Below are 22,507 nucleotides of genomic sequence, written 5' to 3' on the forward strand. Positions count from 1 at the left end.
TCACGAGCAGCTGTTTCTTTCTTCCTTTCCCTTTTGCAGTGATGATCTCAATTTTGTAGATTCTGTCCTCATCAGGATTCACTTTTTGAAGGTTTTCAGGGTAAAATATCCCCTTGATTGCTTCATGACCATAGTCTATTAAGCGGTACGTGGGTATCTGTCCCCTTCTCACAACTTCAGCTACTATGAAAATTTCATCTGTGAACATCTGTTCATAACCTTTCTGAAATTTCTCTTTTGTTCAATACACCCTGAGGATTCGAGCAGAGGCACAGATTCTTTAACTTAAAACCAATCCCCATATATGGTTTTGCAAACCTTCGCAGAGTTTAAAGTGTTCATGTGCACAGGCCTGGCTCTGATAGTTCTGTGGAAGCTGTAGTTATTACTCTTCATAAACTGCAATAACACACTGAAGCTACAAAAGTTGTTGCATGCTGTAAAATATCTCCACATCTTGGTTTCGAGAGTCCTGCTAAAATGCTGTATGATGGAAGCTTTTACTTTATTATTAGTAACAAAGTGGTGAATGTTATACTGCTTTAGCATTTTGTTTAAAGGCTGGTTTAAAAATCCTTTTCCCCAGTCAGTCTAATTTACGAGGCATGTGCCCCCTGGTAAAAATGCTTTTAAAAGCCCAAGCTATTTCATAACCTGTTTTGCCTTTTAGACCAAAAGCCCAGGCGCATTTTGGTAATATGTCTATCAGTATTAGATGTACTCAACACCATCCTTGTGCTTGGAAAACTGTTGCATATCCACCAAATCTGCCTGTCATTGTGCATCCACCTCTGCCACAATCACCTTGTTTCTTTTAAAATGCTTCCTTGCCACCTTGTGTAAGCTGTAAGCAACCTGGTTTGCAAGCCGGGTTACTACTTGGCTTTTGTTCCGATCAGGAATTCACCTTTTAGTGGCTTCAAAAAGGGGATTTATACCCCCAAAGCTTCCCACCTCCCCAAGAGCATAGTAAATGCTCCCTGTCCCGATGGGGAAAACGCATCTTTGGATGTAAGCTGGAGGGACTGATCGAGAGGGCTTTAAACTAGAATCAATGGGGGAAGGGGATACCATCAGGAGAGCTGAAGGTAAACCAAGGGTTGGCATGGCATCGCCTGAGGGTGGCAATGCTAGTGGGAACATTTACGCTGCTCCTGGGAGCTCAGAGGGCTCAGGAGCATATCTGAAATGCTTGTACACCAACACACGCAGTATGAGAAACAAACAGGATGAACTGGAAGCGTTGGTCAGTCCCCAGAGCTATGATATCATTGGTATTAGTGAGACTTGGTGGAATGAGTCCCACGATTGGAGTGCTGGGATGGAGGGCTACAGGCTGTTCAGGAGGGATAGGCAGGGCAGGCGAGGTGGAGGTGTCGCACTCTGTATGTAAGGGAGAGGTTTGATTGTACAGCCCTCACAGTTAGGGATGATGTGGTTGAGAGCCTCTGGGTGAGGATTAGGGGGATGGAAAACAAAGCAGATGTCGTTGTGTGGGTGTCTACTACAGATCGCCCAGCCAGGATGTAAGCACCGATGAGTTATTCTATAGGCAATTAGGAGAAATCTCTGGATCAGTAGCCCTTGTCCTTATGGGAGATTTCAACTTCCCAGGCATCAACTGGGAATATCATACTGCTGTGACAAGCAAGCCTGGGAAATTCCTGAAGTTTGTAGAAGATAACTTCTTGTCACAAGTACTCAGTGAGCCAACTAGGAAAGATGCCCTCCTAGACTTGTTGTTTGTGACTAGAGAAGGACTCGTGGGAGATGTGATGGCAGGTGGCTGTCTTGGCCACAGTGATCGTGAAATGGTTGAGTTTAAAATTTTCGGTTGTCGTGGTTTAACCCCAGCCAGCAAAAATAAACGCCACGCAGCCGCTCGATCACCCCCCTCCTCCGGTGGGATGGGGGAGAGAATTGGGAGGGCACAAGTAGGAAAGCTCCCGGGTTGAGATAAAAACAGTTTAATAATTGAAATAAAACTAAGTAGAACAGTAATAATAACAATGAGAACAACAACAATAACAGAATACACAAAGCAGGCAATGCACAACGCAACCGCTCACCGACCGGTGACCGCGTGTCACAAACGGGGGGCGAGCCCCCCCACACACCTGGTTTTTATACTGAGCATGATGTCACATGGTATAGAATACCCCATTGGCCAGCTGGGTCCACCACCCCGGCTGTGCTCCCCCCTCCCGGTGCAAGCAGCACCCAGCAACAGCCAAAGCATCAATGGGCCATCAACACTCCTTTCACACTAAACCCAAAACACAGCACACCCCCCAAGCTACTGGGAAGAAAGTTAACCCTGTCCCAGCTGGAACCAGGACGATATCCACCCCTTATTCTATACCATCTACATCATGCCCAGGTCTCACATTTTCCCATACATTCCAATTAGTCACCGCTACTTTTCCCTGCCTTTTGATATATACACACACAGAGATATCATTCCCTTAGTCCATGGGCCATCCCTCTAAAACGTCCGTTGAGTTCATTTAGTCCATGACTTCGGGTTCCACCTGTCATAACAGTCTTGCAGGGCAGGAGAGATGGTATGTGGTGTTGGGCTCTTGCATGCGGAGACCAGTTCTGGGCGCTCGTCCGGTTCTATCATCGTTGCACCTTGCTCAGTTTCATCGGCGTTCATCCTACATTAATCTGTGTGATTCTTACTGTAATACTGTTAATATGGCATATGGTAACCATAAAAGTGATGACATACAGTACTATGTAATAACTAACATCGTACAATTCAGTTCATTGGCTATTTTCACCCAAAATTAAATCCCCCTGAGGTACACACCGGACTTCCCCATCCTTTCTCATCACCCACCAAGTGCACCCAGGTCCCTGAGCAAAAGCAATCCCACGGATGGGTTTTCCCTTGCCAGAGGCAGGAGCAACCCAGACCGTCTTCCCCAGCATATTTCTCATATGCACGACAGGGACTTTATCCCTCTCCACAGTACGTAAGGGTTTGGATTGGGCAGGGCCAGCTCGAGTGACAGATCCCCTGGTGTTGACTAACCAGGTGGCCTTTGCTAAATGTGTGTCCCAATGCTTGAATGTCCCACCGCCCATTGCCCTCAGTGTTGTCTTTAACAGCCCGTTGTATCGTTCAATGTTTCCGGAGGCTGGTGCATGGTAGGGGATGTGATAGACCCACTCAATGCCGTGTTCTTTGGCCCAGGTGTCTATGAGGGCGTTTCGGAAGTGAGTCCCGTTGTCTGACTCAATTCTTTCTGGGGTGCCATGTCGCCATAGGACTTGCTTTTCAAGGCCCAGGATGGTGTTCCGGGCGGTGGCATGGGGCACAGGATATGTTTCCAGCCATCCTGTGGTTACTTCCACCATGGTGAGCACATAGCGCTTGCCCTGTCGGGTTTGTGGGAGCGTGATATAATCAATCTGCCAAGCCTCCCCATATTTATACTTCAACCATCGTCCTCCATACCAAAGAGGCTTTACTCGCTTGGCTTGCTTGATTGCAGCGCATGTTTCACATTCATGGATAACCTGTGCAATAGCGTCCATGGTCAAGTCCACCCCTCGATCACGAGCCCATCTATATGTTGCATCTCTCCCTTGGTGGCCTGAAGTGTCATGGGCCCACCGAGCTATAAATAATTCACCTTTATGTTGCCAGTCCAGATCTACCTGAGCTACTTCGATCTTGGCAGCCTGATCCACCTGCTGGTTGTTTTGGTGATCTTCAGTGGCCCGACTCTTGGGTACGTGAGCATCTACGTGACGTACTTTTACAGCCAGGTTCTCTACCCGGGCAGCAATATCTTGCCACAATGCGGCAGCCCAGATGGGTTTACCTCTGCGCTGCCAGTTGTTCTGCTTCCACTGCTGCAACCACCCCCACAGGGCATTTGCCACCATCCATGAGTCAGTATAGAGATAAAGTATTGGCCATTTTTCTCGTTCGGCAATGCCCAAGGCCAGCTGGATGGCTTTCACCTCTGCAAACTGACTCGATTCACCTTCTCCTTCAGCAGTTTCTGCAACTTGGCGTATAGGACTCCATACCGCAGCCTTCCATCTCCGATGTTTTCCCACAAGGCGACAGGACCCATCCGTGAACAGGGCATATTGCTTCTCGTTTTCTGGCAGTTTGTTATATGGTGGGGCCTCTTCAGCACGCGTCACCTCCTCCTCTGGGGATATTCCAAAATCTTTGCCTTCTGGCCAGTTCGTGATCACCTCCAAGATTCCTGGGCGACTGGGGTTTCCTATTCGGGCCCGTTGTGTGATCAGCGTGACCCACTTACTCCACGTAGCATCAGTTGCATGATGTGTAGAGGGGACGCTCCCTTTGAACATCCAGCCCAGCACCGGCAGTCGGGGTGCCAGGAGGAGCTGTGCTTCAGTGCCAACCACTTCCGAAGCAGCTTGAACCCCTTCATATGCTGCCAATATCTCCTTCTCAGTTGGAGTGTAGCGGGCCTCGGATCCTCTGTATCCCCGACTCCAGAACCCTAAGGGTCGACCTCGAGTCTCCCCTGGTGCTTTCTGCCAGAGGCTCCAGGTAGGACCATTCTCCCCGGCTGCGGTGTAGAGCACATTCTTCACATCTTGTCCTGCCCGGGCTGGCCCAAGGGCTACTGCCTGAACTATCTCCTGTTTAATTTGCTCAAATGCTTGTTGTTGCTCAGGGCCCCATCTGAAGTCGTTCTTCTTCCTGGTCACGTGACAGAGAGGGCTTACGATTTGACTGTAATTTGGAATATGCATTCTCCAAAAGCCCACAACGCCTAAGAAAGCTTGCGTTTCCTTTTTGTTAGTTGGTGGAGACATGGCTGTTATTTTATTGATCACATCTGTTGGGATCTGACGACGTCCATCTTGCCATTTTATTCCTAAAAACTGGATCTCCTGTGCAGGTCCCTTGACCTTACTTCGTTTTATTGCAAAGCCGGCCTTCAGAAGAATTTGGACTATCCTCTCCCCTTTCTTGAAAACTTCCTCTGCTGTGTTGCCCCACACGATGATGTCATCAATGTATTGCAGGTGTTCTGGAGCCTCACCCTGTTCCAGTGCGGTGTGGATCAGTCCATGGCAAATGGTAGGGCTGTGTTTCCACCCCTGGGGCAGTCGGTTCCAGGTGTACTGGACGCCCCTCCAAGTGAAAGCAAACTGTGGCCTGCACTCTGCCACCAAAGGGATGGAGAAGAATGCATTAGCGATATCAATGGTGGCGTACCACTTGGCTGCCTTTGACTCCAGTTCGTATTGAAGTTCCAGCATGTCCGGCACGGCAGCACTCAGTGGTGGCGTCACTTCGTTCAGGCCACGGTAGTCTACTGTTAGCCTCCACTCTCCATTGGACTTTCGCACTGGCCATATGGGACTGTTGAAGGGTGAGCGAGTCTTGCTCTCCAGTCGACGAATCAGCTCATGGATGGGGATCAGGGAGTCTCGGTTGGTGCGGTATTGCCGCCGGTGCACTGTTGTGGTAGCGATCGGCACCTGTTGTTCTTGGACCTTTAACAACCCCACAACAGAAGGATCCTCTGAGAGACCGGGCAAGGTGGACAGCTGTTTAATTTCCTCCGTCTCCAGGGCAGCTATACCAAAAGCCCACCGGTACCCTTTTGGGTCCTTGAAATACCCTCTCCTGAGGTAGTCTATGCCAAGGATGCACGGAGCTTCTGGGCCAGTCACAATGGGTTGCTTCTGCCACTCATTCCCGGTTAGGCTCACTTCGGCCTCCAACACAGTTAACTCTTGGGATCCCCCTGTCACTCCAGAAATACAAATGGGTTCTGCCCCTTTATAGCCTGATGGCATCAGGGTACACTGTGCACCGGTGTCTACGAGAGCCTTATATTCTTGTGGATCTGATGTGCCAGGCCATCGAATCCACACAGTCCAGTAAACCCGGTTGTCCCTTTCCTCCACCTGGCTGGAGGCAGGGCCCCTCTAGTCCTGGTCATCATATTCGCTATCTACTTCTTGTAAGTATGAGTCAGAAGTCCCTTTGTTAAGGTCGGAAGTGGAATCAGCTCTTCTACTCTGTCTGGGGAACTCACTGGAGACTGGGGCAGCAGTTTTCCTGGAAGAACCCCCTTTTGTGGTTGTTTTTCCTTGCAACTCATGTACCCGTGCCTGTAGGACTGAGGTAGGTTTTCCATCCCACTTCCTCATGTCCTCTCCGTGGTCACGCAGGTAAAACCACAGGGTGCCCCGGGGTGTGTACCCACGATGTCTCCTCTCTTGAGCAGAGGGACGCTTGCTCCTAATGGCTGAGACGCTGGCCCGTGCAGGTGGGGAGCAGGACATATCCTCTTTGAGTTGCTGGACCTCCTGAGACAGTTTCTCCACAGCAGAGACACAGGCCCGTAGGGAGGAAGAGAGACTTTCTTCATATTGCCGGAGTTGGCCAGCCAGTTCATCCACTGTTTGTTCCTCTCCATCTCTCCAGGTCATTATTGCCAATGAGTTTGCATGTGACGCTGGTGCGCTCCGTACAAACTTCCGCCACATGGGTCGGGTGCATTTGACTTCATATGGGTCTTTGGATAACTGCACGTTGTTCAGGTCATCATAAATCACTTCCAGCACGGCTAATTCTCTCAGGTACTGGATACCTCTCTCCATGGTGGTCCACTTGCCTGGGTGGCATATAACATCTTCCTTGAAGGGATACCTTTCCTTCACACCTGACAGGAGTCGCCTCCAGAGGCTGAGGACTTGTGCCCCTTGCCCAATTGCTTTGTCAATGCCCCCTTCCCTAGCAAGGGATCCCAGCTGCTTGGCTTCCCTACCCTCTAATTCCAGGCTACTGGCCCCGTTATCCCAGCATCGGAGCAGCCAGGTGACAATGTGCTCCCCTGGGCGACGGCTGAAGTCTTTTCGCATATCTCGCAGCTCACCCAGAGATAGGGATCGGGTGGTCACCATCTCATTTACGGGTTCTGCCTCCTCCTCCTCCTGTTCTCGTGATGGCCCTGGTTCATCTTCATCCCTTACTAGACGAGCTGATTTTCTTGTGCATTTTCTTTTTTGTATAGGGGCGACTGATACCGGCATGGGTTGGTTCTCTGTCGCAGGGGGCGGAGTAGCTGCTGTGCTTGCCCTGGGGGGTGAGGGAGCCGCTGTGCTTGCCCTGGGGGGTGGGGTAGCCACAGGGCCTGTTGCTTTGTCATCAGCTGCAGAGACGTTTCCTTCCCCTTGGGGGTTCTGAGTGGTGTTAAACAGGGCTCGGTAGGCGTGGGCCAGGCCCCAGCACATTGTAGTGATTTGCGTCTCCCTGGAATGGCCAGGGTGACAGCATACTTCTTCCAAATATTCTACTAATTTTTCAGGGTTCTTCACTTGTTCAGGGGTAAAGTTCCAGAACACTGGGGGTGCCCATCGCCCTAGGCATTTGCCCATGCTATCCCACTCGCCCTGCCACTCATAACTATCCAGCCTTGGGGCAGATCTCTGGATGACATTCTTAAATTGCTTACTAACCTTGGATAAAACCGCAACAATATTCCCAAGGAGTACCAAGAGATGTATCTTAACTACCCAGGGATGTTCAAGGTACTGGCAAGTTATTTTAACAAAGGAGATGAAGGTAGCGAGGGTGCCATTCTCTATTTCCTCCATAAAAAATCTCTCGGAGGAAAAGGTATAATTGCTAATGGTCTCCATGAGGTGGTACCCGAAATGCAGAAACGGCTTCATTACGAATCCCAAATACCAAATAACCCCCAATGCCAGCGTTTTAGTAACAAATCTCCCAGGCAAAACATCATTAATCACGGCAGAGCACAACAGACTACAAAACCCAACTCCAATTTTTAACAGGTACAGTAAAAACAAGAGCATGGTGCAGAACAAACGAATATGTTACCAGATATAAATTCCTTAATATGCTCTAAATAATCTGTCGTTATCTCAACCCTTCGTGCCCCACGTTGGGCGCCAAAAAGGACTGTCGTGGTTTAACCCCAGCCAGCAAAAATAAACGCCACGCAGCCGCTCGATCACCCCCTCCCCGGTGGGATGGGGGAGAGAATTGGGAGGGCACAAGTAGGAAAGCTCCCGGGTTGAGATAAAAACAGATTAATAATTGAAATAAAACTAAGTAGAACAGTAATAATAACAATGAGAACAACAACAATAACAGAATACACAAAGCAGGCGATGCACAATGCAACTGCTCACCGACCGCCGACCGCGTGTCACAAACGGGGGGCGAGTCCCCCCACACACCTGGTTTTTATACTGAGCATGATGTCACATGGTATAGAATACCCCATTGGCCAGCTGGGTCCACCACCCCAGCTGTGCTCCCCCCCCCCCCCCGCCCGGTGCAAGCACCACCCAGCAACAACCAAAGCATCAATGGGCCATCAACGCTCCTTTCATACCAAACCCAAAACACAGCACACCCCCCAAGCTACTGGGAAGAAAGTTAACTCTGTCCCAGCCGGAACCAGGACAGTGTCCTAAGTCAAGCAAGCGGGGCAGAAGACCAGCTTGGCTGAACAGGGAACTCCTCGTGGAGCTTGTGATGGTGCATTTCCCCCCTTCCCCTGGGCCACTCTACGATCTCAGGAACTCCTGTTAGGCCTTCGACATTGTGTAATGAGTTGGGCGGTTGAGCGTCCCTTGACCCTTGACCAGGCACTCTTGCATGGCTAAGGTGGGGAGCGACACTGATCGTACCAGGAACACCGGCTACCTGATCAAGGTATGGAACAAGAGCAGGGGATAATTTGTCGTCTCTGACAGCCCTGAAGCATTCCCTACCTGGATCATAGCTCAAGTGGAACGATACCATGGTTACCGTGGAACAATACCATAATTACTATCCCGGATCACCCCGGATAGTGGCCAGGATGGAAATTTACTGATGACTAAAGCCAATCATCTTGCAAACCTATAAACAGCGGTCCCAAGTGAGACCCTTTGAGCTCTCCTGGACCACAGCGGGCTGCGCCGAGTCTCCCTCTGAGTGGGACACCTCTCAGAGTTCGCAAACTCTCGAGTTTGTGATATTCGGAGGACCGTTGGGACCTGGGCTGAAACACTCCTCGGCCGAGACACTCCTCAGGGCTCAACCCTTCGCCCATTGAGAAATGCCAAGACATTTAACCTGAGTATTTCACGAGACTCGAGGGGAATTTTTAACAGGTATACCTTTATAAATGTATCTAGCTTTAGGCCTTTATAAATTTATCTAGCCTTGGGCCCTTATGTGTGAATTGATCTAGATCTTTTGTGTGTGTGTGTGTGTTTGTGTGTATTGATTTAGATAACCAGTAATAAGCATAATCTGTAATCAAGTCACTTCAGTAATTGTAGTAAACTTGATTAGCTCGCCTTGTAACTGTTAAATTAGTCAATGATTAAGTGCTGTCAAAATCTTATGATCTACCTTAAAACTGTAAATGAACTTTAAATTGCTGCTAAACACATATAATCCCTTAGGCATAAACCGTTGACCAGGTCTGAGACTAGGGGTAGATCCAGCCGCACCTAGACTCCTCTCTGAGAAGGAGTTTGGAGGGCGGGGGGGTCTACTCTGAACCTCGTGACTCAACGGGAGGGTCTTCCTTACCCTTTTTGTTCTCTGTCTTTCTATAAATCATTCAAACACAATTCTGACATGATTTTCCCTGTGTATACTTAATCCATGTAATGAGTAATAGAGCGAACCTTGCCATCGAATTCTGTTAAGTCACGCTTTTATAAATTTCTGTTAAAATCGCTTTTTGCTGATACCTTTGCCAGTGATTCTTTAAGCGGCCTCAAAACCACTCATTCGCAACAGAGCTCAAGAGGAAAAAGAAATTGTATGATCTCTGGAAGCAAGGTCAGGCTTTGCAGGAAGATTACAGAGCCGTGGTTCGCATATGCAAGGAGAAGACATGAAAGGCCAAAGCTCAACTAGAGTTGAAACTGGCCAGTGCTGTGTCAGACAGCAAGAAAGGCTTTTTTAAGTATGTTAATAGCAAGAGGAGGTCTAAAGAAAACATTGGACCGATACTTGTTGAAGATGGTCACCTGACAAATAGGGATGAAGAAAAAGCGGAGGCATTCAATGCTTTTTTTGCCTCAGTCTTTAATAATACTGATAGACCTTGGGCTGCCCAGTTGTTGCGAATGAGTGGTTTAGAGGCCGCTTAAAGAATCACCATCAAAGGTGTTAGCAGAAAGTGATTTTAATAGAGATTTATAAAGCTGCGACCTAACAGAATTCCATGGCAAGGTTCACTCTATTACTCGTTACACGGATGAAACATATAAAGGAAAATCATCTAAGGGTTTATAAACCCTTAGGGACTATATGTGTTTAGCAGCACTTAATCATCAACTAATCATTAACAAACTTTAGTAGCACTTATTCATTAATTAATTTAATATTTACAAAATAATTGTTAGTAGAGTCTACTGTAATCACGACTTAATTACAGATTATGCTTACTATTAGTCCACACATACAGACAGACAGAAATATATATATATATATATGTACAGAAGGTATACCTGTTAAAAATTCCCCTCGATTTCAGTGAAGAAATATTCACGTCGAATGTCTAGGCATTTCTTTCTCAACGGGTGAAGGGTTGAGCTTCGAGGAGTGAAGAGTTTCAGCCCAGGTCGGCGACGGTCCTCCGAATATTGCAGACTTGAGAGGTCGCGAGCTCTGAGAGGCATCCCCTTCAGAGGAAGATGCTGGGCGCAGCCCGCTGCGGTCCAGGAGAGCTCAAAGGGCCTCACTTAGGACCACCTTCTACAGGTTCGCAAGATGGTTGGCTTTAGTCATCCATAAATTTCCATCCTGGCCACAGTCCCAGGTGGTAATTACTAAAAAATTCTCAAGGTTTCAGTGTTGTTCTACTGGACACCTGGGCCAGGCAGTAGGAGTATGTTCCCAGCCTCAGCTATGCAGAGTTTCTGATACGGTCAAGGAGCACTCAATAGCCAGACTCAGTACACCAAGGCCAAGGTCTCATGGAGATTTCTGAGATCAACAAGTGGCCTAGGAGAGGGGGGAGGAAATACACCACTACAATCCACCCCGTGACTAAAGTCAATCCATCTTGATCACAGAGTGGCGGTGTGGTCGCCTCTTGCCTCTGTGCTTATAAACAGATCAATGCCATATTCTAATTGTAATTTCAGGGAAATTTTGGTTGGTATACTTAATCATTAAGGTTTTGTTAAATACAATTAAGCGATGTTATATATGCAAGGAGGTTTTGGTATTAGTGCCATTTGTTTAGTTATCTTCCACACTTTAACACATAGAATAACGTTCAACAATAAGCATAGCACAATAGAAATTAGTAAAATTATGATGGGATGTAACACCCGATTCAAAGTTCCTGTTGCTGTTGGTGACCATCCAAATAAAACATCCCACCAGTGATGTTCTCCATCCTTCTTTACCTTTTCTAGGACATGATGTATCTTCGCTGCATCATGATGGACCGTAATCAGAGTTCTTTGTCCGTTGTTTTGAATCCAGTTTAGCAATTGACTCAGGTCATCATGTTGTAACAGTTTTCATACTAATGTAAGATTCATTCCAATGGGGGTAGGTAGTAGATCTTGACAAGATGTATAGCTTGTAGCAACTGATGGGTTGTAACAGGAGCTGAATAGTTGAAGTCGCATCCCATAATCTTAGTAAAATTACAAATACAGTTATTTGAGTGGTTAGATGTTTCCACAGTGGTGTTGTCTGTAAATATAGAATCACAAAGAGTTCTCATGCAAACACATCCATTTCCAACATATATAAGTACAGTTTCAGGGGTTTCATCAGGATGTATTTCAAAATGACAAACATTTTGTCTAGTATCAAGACAAATGTCTTGGGCCTTAATGGTATTGCTTTCACAAATAAATCCCTGTTGTTCTCGCACAACACATGCATCAACATCAATAGTTTGCCATTTGTTCCCATTTTTTTGGGCCCATACTCTATGTTCTAATGGATAGACACCAAGTTGGGCGGGAGTGTTGATCTGCTTGAGGGTAGGAAGGCTCTGCAGAGGGACCTGGACAGGCTGGATCGATGGGCTGGGGCCAACTGTATGAGATTCAACAAGGCCAAGTGCCGGGTCCTGCACTTGGGTCACAACAACCCCATGCAACGCTACAGGCTTGGGGAAGAGTGGCTAGAAAGCTGCCCAGAGGAAAAGGACCTGGGGGTGCTGGTTGACAGCCCATGGGGCCTGAAGGGATTCATCCCAGAGTACTGAAGGAGCTAGCAGATGTTATGGCAGGACCCCTCTCAATCATCTGCCAAAGGTCTTGGAAGTCTGGGGAGGTCCCTGCTCACTGGAAGCTAGCCAATGTTATTCCAGTTTACAAGAAGGGCATGAGAAAAGACCCAGGAAACTACAGACCTGTTAGTCTAACCTCAGTACCTGGAAAAATTCTGGAGAAGATCATACTGGGTGCCGTTGAAAGGCATTTAAAGACCAATGCAATCATCAGGCACAGCCAACATAGGTTTGTCCCAGTTTCGGCTGGGATACAGTTAATTTTCTTCCTGGTAGCTGGTATAGTGTTGTGTTTCGGATTTAGTATGAGAATAATGTTGATAACACAATGATGTTTTAGTTGTTGCTAAGTGGTGTTTTTCCCTAGTCAAGGACTTTTCAGCTTCCCATGCTCTGCCGGTGCACAAGAAGCTGGAAGGGAGCATAGCCAGGACAGCTGACCCAAACTGGCCAACGGGGTATTCCATACCATATGACGTCATGCTCAGTATATAAACTGGGGGGAGTTGGCTGGGGGACAGAGCTGACATCACTCGAGTAATTAGGGTGATGTCAGAGGCCCACGGTTTGACCTTCAGGATGTTGCTATGTAGTTGTTAGGGATGTAACTTTTGTTAGATAAAGCACAATTAGAGAGGTGTTATGGGGAAAAAAAGTGTAATTGGCAGAAATAGCAGAAGTAAACTTATACAAGAATGTTCGCCTGGCAACTCACTACATCAATCAAGAAGCAACAGCTCAGAGTGGTCCACCAACCAGTAAAGATAAAACCACCTGGAAGAGTCTCTCCACCTCATAAAACTCATCCACCTCAGCCCAAAGGGGAGTGGCACAACTCTATCTTTAGGGACGCCCGACCCTGGAGAACCTCCAGGGATGCCTGAGACCAAGCTTGCGTGGCCGGAACCATCATGCTCAGCGCCCTGACTACTGACAACCGCCATTCCTGTCAGCAAGGAACGGGGAAGTAGAGATAACCAGTTTTCTGAAACTTTGTAGTGTTCTTTGCATTATTAATCACTCTTTCACAGAGGCAATTGTCCTGGTTTCGGCTGGGATAGAGTTATATTTCATCCTAGTGCTGTGTTTTGGATTTAGTATGAGGAGAATGTTGATAACACACTGATGTTTTCAGTTGTTGCTAAGTACCCTCCTAGTCCAAGGACAGCTCCCATGCCTACTGACTGAGCTAGGTACACAAGGTGGGAGGGAACATATTCAGGACAGCCAGCCCAGCTGGCCAACGGGGTATTCCATACCATGGGATGTCATGCTCAGTATATGAATGGTAGGCGTGATCCAGGAAGTAGCGATTGTTACTTGGTTATCGGTCAGCACGGGTGGTGAGCAATTGCATTGTGCATCACTCATTTTGTATGTTCTATCATCATCATCATCATCATCATCATCATTATTATTTTCCCTTCTTTTTCTGTTCCATTAAACTGTCTTTATCTAAACCCACAAGTTTTTCTAACTCTTACCCTTCCGATTCTCTCCCCGTCCCACTGGGGGAGGGGCGAGTGAGCGAGCGGCTGCGTGGTGTTTGGCTGCCTGCCGGGTTGAACCACGACAGTCCTTTTTGGCACCCAACGTGGGGCACGAAGGGTTGAGATAACGACACATCTGACCCAAACGTGATAAAACAAATTTGTTATAAGCATTCATTATATCAGTTTAGTAGTCGCTGGTCACAATGTTGGTTTATTTGCTCTCAGAGTTGTTGGATGTGTTCTTGGAGTTTTGGTCTGTAGCACCTTACTGGCTGTCTATACTGCTGATTATCAGTTTTTATGTGGGGTTGGTCATCTCTGGGAAATGGATTAAGGTCATTGCTTTGCTATACTGTGTGACACTGGTTTATGTTATGATAAAATTATTGGTCAGGAGACTGTACTCAGCACTGCCATCATTCCTGTTCTTCGGGAGCTATCTTTGGGAAACTATTAATAATTACACTTTTTACCCCTTCTCCTCGGAGAGCCAATTTACAGGGGAGACAGTTTCCTTCACCTTCCCCTTCTCCTCCAGGCTGATTACAATAGCTCTTGAGGATTTTGAATATCCTTGGGATGTTCAAACCAGCGTGTTCCTATTGCTATGTCTCCTGAATGTGGTTCAGGCCTTGTTTAAGGTTAAACAACTATTTAAGAATACCCCCCAGAGATCTGCCCCGAGGCTGGATAGTTATGAGTGGCAGGGTGTGTGGGATAGTATGGGCGAGTGCCTAGGACAGTGGTCACCTCCAATGTTTTGGAGCTTCACCCCTGAACAAGTGCAGAATCCTGAAAAAATAGTAAAATATTTGGAAAACGTATGCTGTCACGCTGGCAATTCCAGAGAGACCCAGATTACTGCAACGTGCTGGGGCCTGGCCCATGCCTACCGAGCCCTATTCAACACTGTTCAGAACCCTCAAGGGGGAGAGAAGGTCTCCGGATCTGATGACAAAACGACGGGCACTGCGGCTACTCCAACCCCCACAACGAGCACTGCGGCTGAACCAGAGGACCAACCCTTGCTGGTATCCGTCGCCCCTGTACGTAAGAGGAAATCTTGGAAGCGAAAGTCAGGTCGTTTAGAAAGGGATGATGGAAGAGCAGGGCCATCACGAGGAGGGCAGGAGGAAGGGGAAGAACTCATAAACGAGACGGAAACCACCCGATCCCTGTCCCTGGGTGAGTTGCGAGATATGCGGAAAGATTTCAGCCGTCGTCCAGGCGAGCATATTGTCACCTGGCTGCTCCCATGCTGGGATAATGGGGCCAGTAGCCTGGAATTAGAGGGAAGGAAGTCAAACAGCTGGGATCCCTTGCTAGGGAAGGGGGCATTGACAAAGCAATTGGAAAAGGGACACAGGCCCTCAGCCTCTGGAGGTGACTGCTGTCAGGCGTGAAGGAAAGGTATCCCTTCAAGGAAGAAGTTATATATCGCCCAGGCAAATGGACCACTATGGAGAGAGGTATCCAGTACCTGAGAGAATTAGCCATGCTGGAGGTGGTTTATAGTGACCTGGACAACGAGCAGGTACCCAAAGATCCAGAAGTTGTTCAGCGCACGTGACCCATGTGGCGGAAGTTGGTACGGAGCGCACCAGCATCGTATGCCGATTCGTCGGCAGTACTGTGCTGGAAAGAGGAAGAAGCACCAATGGTGGATGATGTGGTTGGCAGACTCCGGGAATACGAAGAAACTGTCTCCTCCTGCCTTGTCTCGGCTGTGGAGACACTGTTCCGGGAGGTCCAGCAACTCGAATAGGATGTCCTATTCTCCACCTGTATGGACCAGTATCTCAGCCATTAGGAGTCAGCATTTTTCTGCTCAAGAGAGAGGATATGGAAGGTACACACCATGGGGCATCCTGTGGTTTTCCCAGCGTGACCATGGAGAGGACATGAGGCAGTGGCATGGAAAACCTACCTTGACCCTAGAGGCACGGGTACGTGAGTTGCAAGGAAAACCAATCATACAAGGGGGTTCTCTCAGGAAAAATGCTGCTCCAGTTTTCAGTAAAAACTTGTCTCACGACGGTCCAGTTTCCAGTGAACAGTTCCGCAGACAGAGTAGAAGGGCTGATCTTACTTTGGATTGTAACGAAGGAATTCTTGACTCGCGTTTGCAAGAAGTGAGAAACGGATACTATGACCAGAACTAGAGGGGCCCTGCCTCCTAAGTTTAGAGGCCGCTTAAAGAATCACCATCAAAGGTATTAGCAGAAAGTGATTTTAATAGAGATTTATAAAGGTGCGACCTAACAGAATTCGATGGCAAGGTTCACTTTATTACTCGTTACACGGATGAAACATATAAAGGAAAATCATCCAAGGGTTTATATCTTAGGAACTATATGTGTTTAGCAGCACTCAATCATCAACTAATCATTAACAAACTTTAGTAACACTGCCAGCTCATATTCAGCCGGCTGTTGACCAACACCCCCAGGTCCTTTTCCGCAGGGCAGCTTTCAAGCCGCTCTTCCCCAAGCCTAACTCCATTCACAACAACACTTTGGCTCCGGCCATCCAGCCAGTTTTTTACCCAGCGAAGAGTACACCTGTCTAAGCCGTGAGCAGCCAGTTTCTCCAGGAGAATGCTGTGGGAAACGGTGTCAAAGGCTTTACTAAAGTCCAGGTAAACAACATCCACAGCCTTTCCCTCGTCCACTAAGTGGGTCACCTTGTCATAGAAGGAGATCAGGTTAGTCAAGCAGGACCTGCCTTTCATAAACCCATGCTGACTGGGCCTGATCACCTGGTTGTCCCATACGTGCCGTGTGATGGCGCTCAAGATGATCTGCTCCATAACCTTCCCCGGCACTGAGGTCAAACTGACAGGCCTGTAGTTCCCCGGATCCTCCTTCCGGCCCTTCTTGTAGATGGGCATCACATTTGATAAATTCCAGTCAACTGGGACCTCCCCGGTTAGCCAGGACTGCTGATAAATGGTTGAAAGTGGCTTGGCGAGCACTTCCGCCAGCTCCCTCAGTACCCTTGGGTGGATCCCATCCGGCCCCATAGTCTTGTGTGTGTCTAAGTGGTGTAGCAGGTCGCTAACCATTTCCCCTTGGATTATGGGGGCTTCATTCTGCTCCCTGTCCCTGTCTTCCAGCTCAGGGGGCTGGGTACCCTGAGAACAACTGGTCTTACTATTAAAGACTGAGGCAAAGAAGGCATTAAGTGTCTCAGCCTTTTTCTCATCCTTTGTCACTATGTTTCTCCCCGCATCTAATAAAGGATGGAGATTCTCCTTAGCCCATCCTTTTCTTGTGAATGTATTTATAGAAACATTTTTTTATTGTCTTTTACGGCAGTAGCCAGATTAAGTTCTAGTTGGGCTTTGGCCCTTCTAATTTTCTCCCTGCATAACCTCATGGCATCCTTGTAGTCCTCCTGAGTTGCCTGCCCCTTCTTCCAAAGGTCATAAACTCTCTTTGTTTTCCTGAGTTCCAGCCACAGCTCTCTGTTCAGCCAGGCCGGTCTTCTTCCCCGCCGGCTCGTCCTTCGGCACATGGGGACGGCCTGCTCCTGTGCCTTTAAGATTTCCTTCTTGAAGAATGTCCAGCCTTCCTGGACTCCTTTGCCCTTCAGAAGAATGCCTCCCAAGGGACTCTGTCAACCAGGCCCCTAAACAGGTCAAAGTCTGCCCTCCGGAAGTCCAAGCTAGCAGTTCTGCTAACCACATTCCTTACTTCTCCAAGAATCAAAACCTCTATCATTTCATGATTGCTATGCCCAAGACGGCCTCCAACCATCACATCACCCACAAGTCCTTCTCTGTTCGCAAACAACAGGTCCAGTGGGGCACCTTCCCTAGTTGGCTCACTCACCAACTGTGTCAGGAAGTTACCTTCCACACACTCCAGGAACCTCCTAGACTGTTTCCTCTCTGCTGTATTGTATTTCCAGCAGACTTCTGGTAAGTTGAAGTCCCCCATGAGAACAAGGGCTAGCGAACGTGAGACTTCTCCCAGCTGCTTCTAAGAATATTTCACCTGCCTCTTCATCCTGGTTGGGTGGTCTATAACAGACTCCCACCATGATATCTGCCTTGTTGGCCTTTCCCCTGACTCTTACCCATAAACACTCGACCCTTTCATCACCATCATCAAGCTCTAGATGGTCAAAACACTCCCTAACATACAGGGCTACCCCACCGCCTCTCCTTCCTTGCCTATCCCTTCGGAAGAGTTTATAGCCATCCATTGCAGCACTCCAGTCGTGTGAGTCATCCCACCATGTTTCCATGATTGCAACTATGTCATAGCTTTCCATCTGCACAATGGCTTCCAACTTCTCCTGTTTGTTGCCCATGCTGCGTGCATTGGTGTAGATGCGCTTCGGTTGGGCTATTGATCCTGCCACCTTTTTTGGAGGAGAAGCCCTAATTCCTATGTGACTGTTCTCAGGCGCTTCCGTGGTTTCTAACACATCAAGAACCCTTGCATCTTTGCTGCCGCATGGATCTCCATCCCCTACCTCCACTGAGATGGCAGACCGAAGGACCTCGCTAGCACGCCGTCCCTCAAACATTGGCATGCCGCCCCCAGGCTTATCTCTAGGGAGCCTGGTTTTATACCTTTCCCTCTTCAAATCTAGTTTAAAGCTCTTTCAATGAGCCCTGCTAACTCCTGTGCAAAGATCCTTTTCCCCCTTTGAGACAGGTGTACCCCATCTGTCACCAGCAGGCCTGGTGTCTTGTAGACTGACCCATGAAATAGTTTCAGCAGTCACAGTTATAGCCAAAGTATAACAACTTAATGGCCTTTGTAAATCTTTTTGTTTTGTTTTACTGGGTGATCCTTTGAAGAACAGCAACTTGAAAAGAAACAACCAAACCCAGTGATAAAATTGTTGGTTTCAGTAATATTCTTTTAAACAAATATGTAACTAACAAAAGAAAACTAAGAGGGGGTATCAAGAAGGTAAAAAGTTTAAAACAGAAGGAAAACCAGCTAAATGTTACCTGTACTTAAGTGGTTAAAAGTTGAGAGAATTGAAGGTTAAGCAAGCGTATATGAAAGTTTAAAATGTGATAGCGAATGGTAAGATATTATGATTAAACCAGAATAGAAATGGATATACGCAAGAACCCCGCATTGTGCCTGACTTGTATAAATAGCAGAACTCATTATATTTGTACCCTTATATCTTTTAGAGAAAAACAATTTGTAACCACTAATTGGAACGGGCGTCTCTGTGTAATCTGTAGGTCTACCAGTAGAGTGGGAAGATGGAACTTGTTCGTTTCCGCCCATGCAAGAACGTAAAACCAACACTATTATGACTATAATTGGTAATTGCACTTATCATGCCTCAGTATTCACACAGGTGGATGTGAAAAACTTGTCTAAAGAAAGTATTCAATGGACAGTACCTGGCTCTGAGGTTGGGGGATACCTAAATAGTATCCTCCAAAGCTAAGCAGAATTAGACACACGCATCACAAAACTGTTAAGAGACCTAGATACACACTGAGAGGTAGGGATCCAAGTGTTACATCAGCATGGGTGTGACCGGTATCCCCTGCTCCTGACACCTAGTAATATGGTTAGCATAACCAATGCCATTTTCTTGGGCAAACAGCCCCCTTTTTCAATATTGTGATAAGACCATTTGCCCACCAGTGTTGTCACCATTATAGAACAGGCAAAACTACTGTCAGCATTGCGATAAGAGCAAAGAGCATTTGCCCACCAACATTGTTGCCAAGATATGGTGACACCCATTACGGAACAAGGAAGCGTAACAGCACATGAGATATTACCTATAAAATCAAGCAGCTACAAGTGGGACTTAGACTGGATGGCAAAACCTATGATCCCCTGGTGGTCAGAGACGCCTCCATTGTTGTCTTCTTCCTCCAATGACTGAGTGAATGACTCATGTTCTTTTAGGTAAAGTCTAAGTCTAGATTATGATTATAGTATCGTGCAATGATTATTAAGAATTTGACCCAATTTGCAGAGGGTCCAGGTGACTGAACAGTCTATGTAACTAAAAATTCTACATAATAAGAAAGCTATACTAATTACTAGAAATTCTGTTTAACTGTAAGCTATGCTAATTGCTAAAAATTCTACGCAACAATAAGCTACGCTAACTGCTAGAAATTGTAGATAACAATAAGCTACACTGATTGTTAAAATTTCTATGTAATAATAAAGCTCTAATTATAAACACAACTCTGTGGCCAGTCCTCATTCTACCATGGCTCCCTAAAGAACCTGCCTGTCTCCATAGCGTTGGGTGACAATGGGAATATACTTAAGACTGCTCACAGTGTAGTCACTGCAGATGAAGCACATTGGTATAATACAATCTCTGGTTGGAGCCCAAATGCTAATGCCTTGTTCCTTGTTCTCCTCACTCACCCTATTGTCGTATTGTTGGGGTGTCCTGGTTTCGGCTGGGATAGAGTTGATTTTCTTCCTAGTAGCTAGTATAGTGCTGTGTTTTGGATTTAGTATGAGAATAATGTTGATAACACACTGATGGTTTAGTTGTTGATCTCCATTCCCTACCCCCACTGAGATGGCTAATTCAAAGGTTCCAGATCACTAGATGCCTCAAAATCTCACAGAGGTACAAGCACATTCATAGTAAAGGGAAGATGGAGATTTCTGGTGGTATATGGCACCCATTTCTATTGCAGATAGGTCCCCAAAAAAATTGAGCATAGACCTGTCATCTGCTCTGGGATGCCATATTTTTTGCTTATATTTAAGTGCTCATAAGGAATGGAATTGACACAGTGTGAGGTTTGAAACAGGATATCTCTGGCAAATTTATATTTATATGTTACTACGTATGACAGTCTTTTGAAGCTGCAGAAGAGTTTAGCCTTTCATGAGTTAGTTGCCTGGGAAGGTAGATTTTGAAGGCCTCTGCTAGAGAGAGGTTGTGTATTCATGTTGTCGTGGTTTAACCCCAGCTGGCAACTAAGCACCACACAGCCGCTCGCTCACTCCCCCCACCCAGTGAGATGGGGGAGAGAATCAAAAGGGTAAAAGTGAGAAAACTCGTGGGTTGAGATTAAGACAGTTTAACAGGTAAAGCAAAAGCCGCGCACGCAAGCAAAGCAAAGCAAGGAACTCATTCACTACTTCCCATCGGCAGGCAGGTGTTCAGCCACCTCCAGGAAAGCAGGGCTCCATCACGCGTAATGGTTACTTGGGAAGACAAACGCCATCACTCCGAACGTCCTCCCCTTCCTTCTTCTTCCCCCAGCTTTTATTGCTGAGCATGATGTCATATGATACGGAATATCCCTTTGGTCATTTGGGGTCAGCTGTCCCAGCTGTGTCCCCTCCCAACTTCTTGTGCACCCCCAGCCTGGGGTGGTGTGTACCTAGTTCAGTAGTAGGCATGGGAGCTGTCCTTGGACTAGGAGAGCACTTAGCAACAACTGAAAACATCAGTGTGTTATCAACATTCTCCTCATACTAAATCCAAAACACAGCGCTAGGAAGAAATTTAACCCTATCCCAGCCGAAACCAGGACAGAAGCAGAAAAGGCCTTGACTCTGTGTAAGCACTGCTCAGCAATAATGAAAACATCCCTGTATTATCAACACTGTTTTCAGCACAAATCCAAAACATAGCCCCATACTAGCTACTATGAAGAAAATTAACTCTATCCCAGCCAAAACCAGCACACATGGTAAAATGAATAAATAGTTATGATTTTCAAATAAATAATAAAAAGCAACCTGAAGAGTGTTTTTTCTACTGTTCATAACTTTGTGTTTAGATGGCAATATTATATTCTCGCTGGGATGAGGAGAACTACTGTTTTAGGCTACATTACATCTGATATTTCTCAATTTCTTAGTTATTTCTTGTTTTCTCCTCTTCTAAGAATCGGTGTCTGCTAATAATATATGCTTTGCACTGTTTCTCAACCACTTGCATGTTTTTAGGTGCCCTGCTATGCAAACTGCCACACTTGGTTGCTGTCTTTCTTCGGTACAGTCTAGGAGCTGTGTATTGGCTGTTATATAGGCCTCTCCCTAGCACCAGCTAAAAGGGTCCTTGACCTTCCCTAATCAGGGGTCAGCTAGAACAAAGGCTGTAGGCACCCTTTGATGAGGAAAGCTGACTTTGTTAGAAGCTGCTAGAGCTGTCCTTACCTTATCCTTAGCCTTAATGGACAGCAGCAGGCACCCTCAAGTTTCTCTGAGGGTTCCCAGGAGTTTCCAGATCCCAGACAAAGTGCCCAGAAATTCAAGGAGATCTCAAGAAGACGTCAGAGAAGCAGAGCCCAGAATCTGCTGCACAAACTGCTGCATCTGTTGGCTGTCTCTTTCTGCTGTGATCCACACTAATCATTCTTGACAATAAGGATGTGTTGCACAAACGCTCATGGAGAGAGTGTTTGTTTAAAAAAGCCAGCTAATTTATTGGGATATTTTGCATAGGAAAATGTTCATGTGACGAATTGTATTGGGTGTACGTGGCAAGGTTTTGGCGGGGGGGGGGGGCGCTGCAGGGGTGGCCTCTGTGAGAAGAGGTCAAAGGCTGTGCCTGACACAGCCAGTTCCAGCTAGCTCCACAATGGACCCACCACAGGCCAAAGTTGAGACAATCAGCAAAGTTGGTGGCACCTCTGTGAAAACATATTTAAGAAAGGGCAAAAACACCAGACAGGCAGAGGAGAGAAAAAAGAGTGAGAAACAGCAGAGGGAACACCAAGGTCAGTGAAGAAGGAGGGGGAGGAGGTGTTCCAGGCGCTAGAGCAGAGATTCCCCTGCAGGCTGT

General features: G+C 47.0%; 1 protein-coding gene across 1 annotated transcript in view; it reads left to right on the forward strand.

Annotated features, from left to right (window-relative positions):
* Positions 1 to 22,507, forward strand: part of LOC142075099 (E3 ubiquitin-protein ligase RNF38-like) — a 342,549-nt gene that overhangs the window by 129,224 nt on the left and 190,818 nt on the right. The window lies entirely within an intron of this gene.

This window comes from Calonectris borealis, chromosome W (genome assembly GCF_964195595.1).
Source record: "Calonectris borealis chromosome W, bCalBor7.hap1.2, whole genome shotgun sequence".
Classification (NCBI taxonomy): Eukaryota; Metazoa; Chordata; class Aves; order Procellariiformes; family Procellariidae; genus Calonectris; species Calonectris borealis.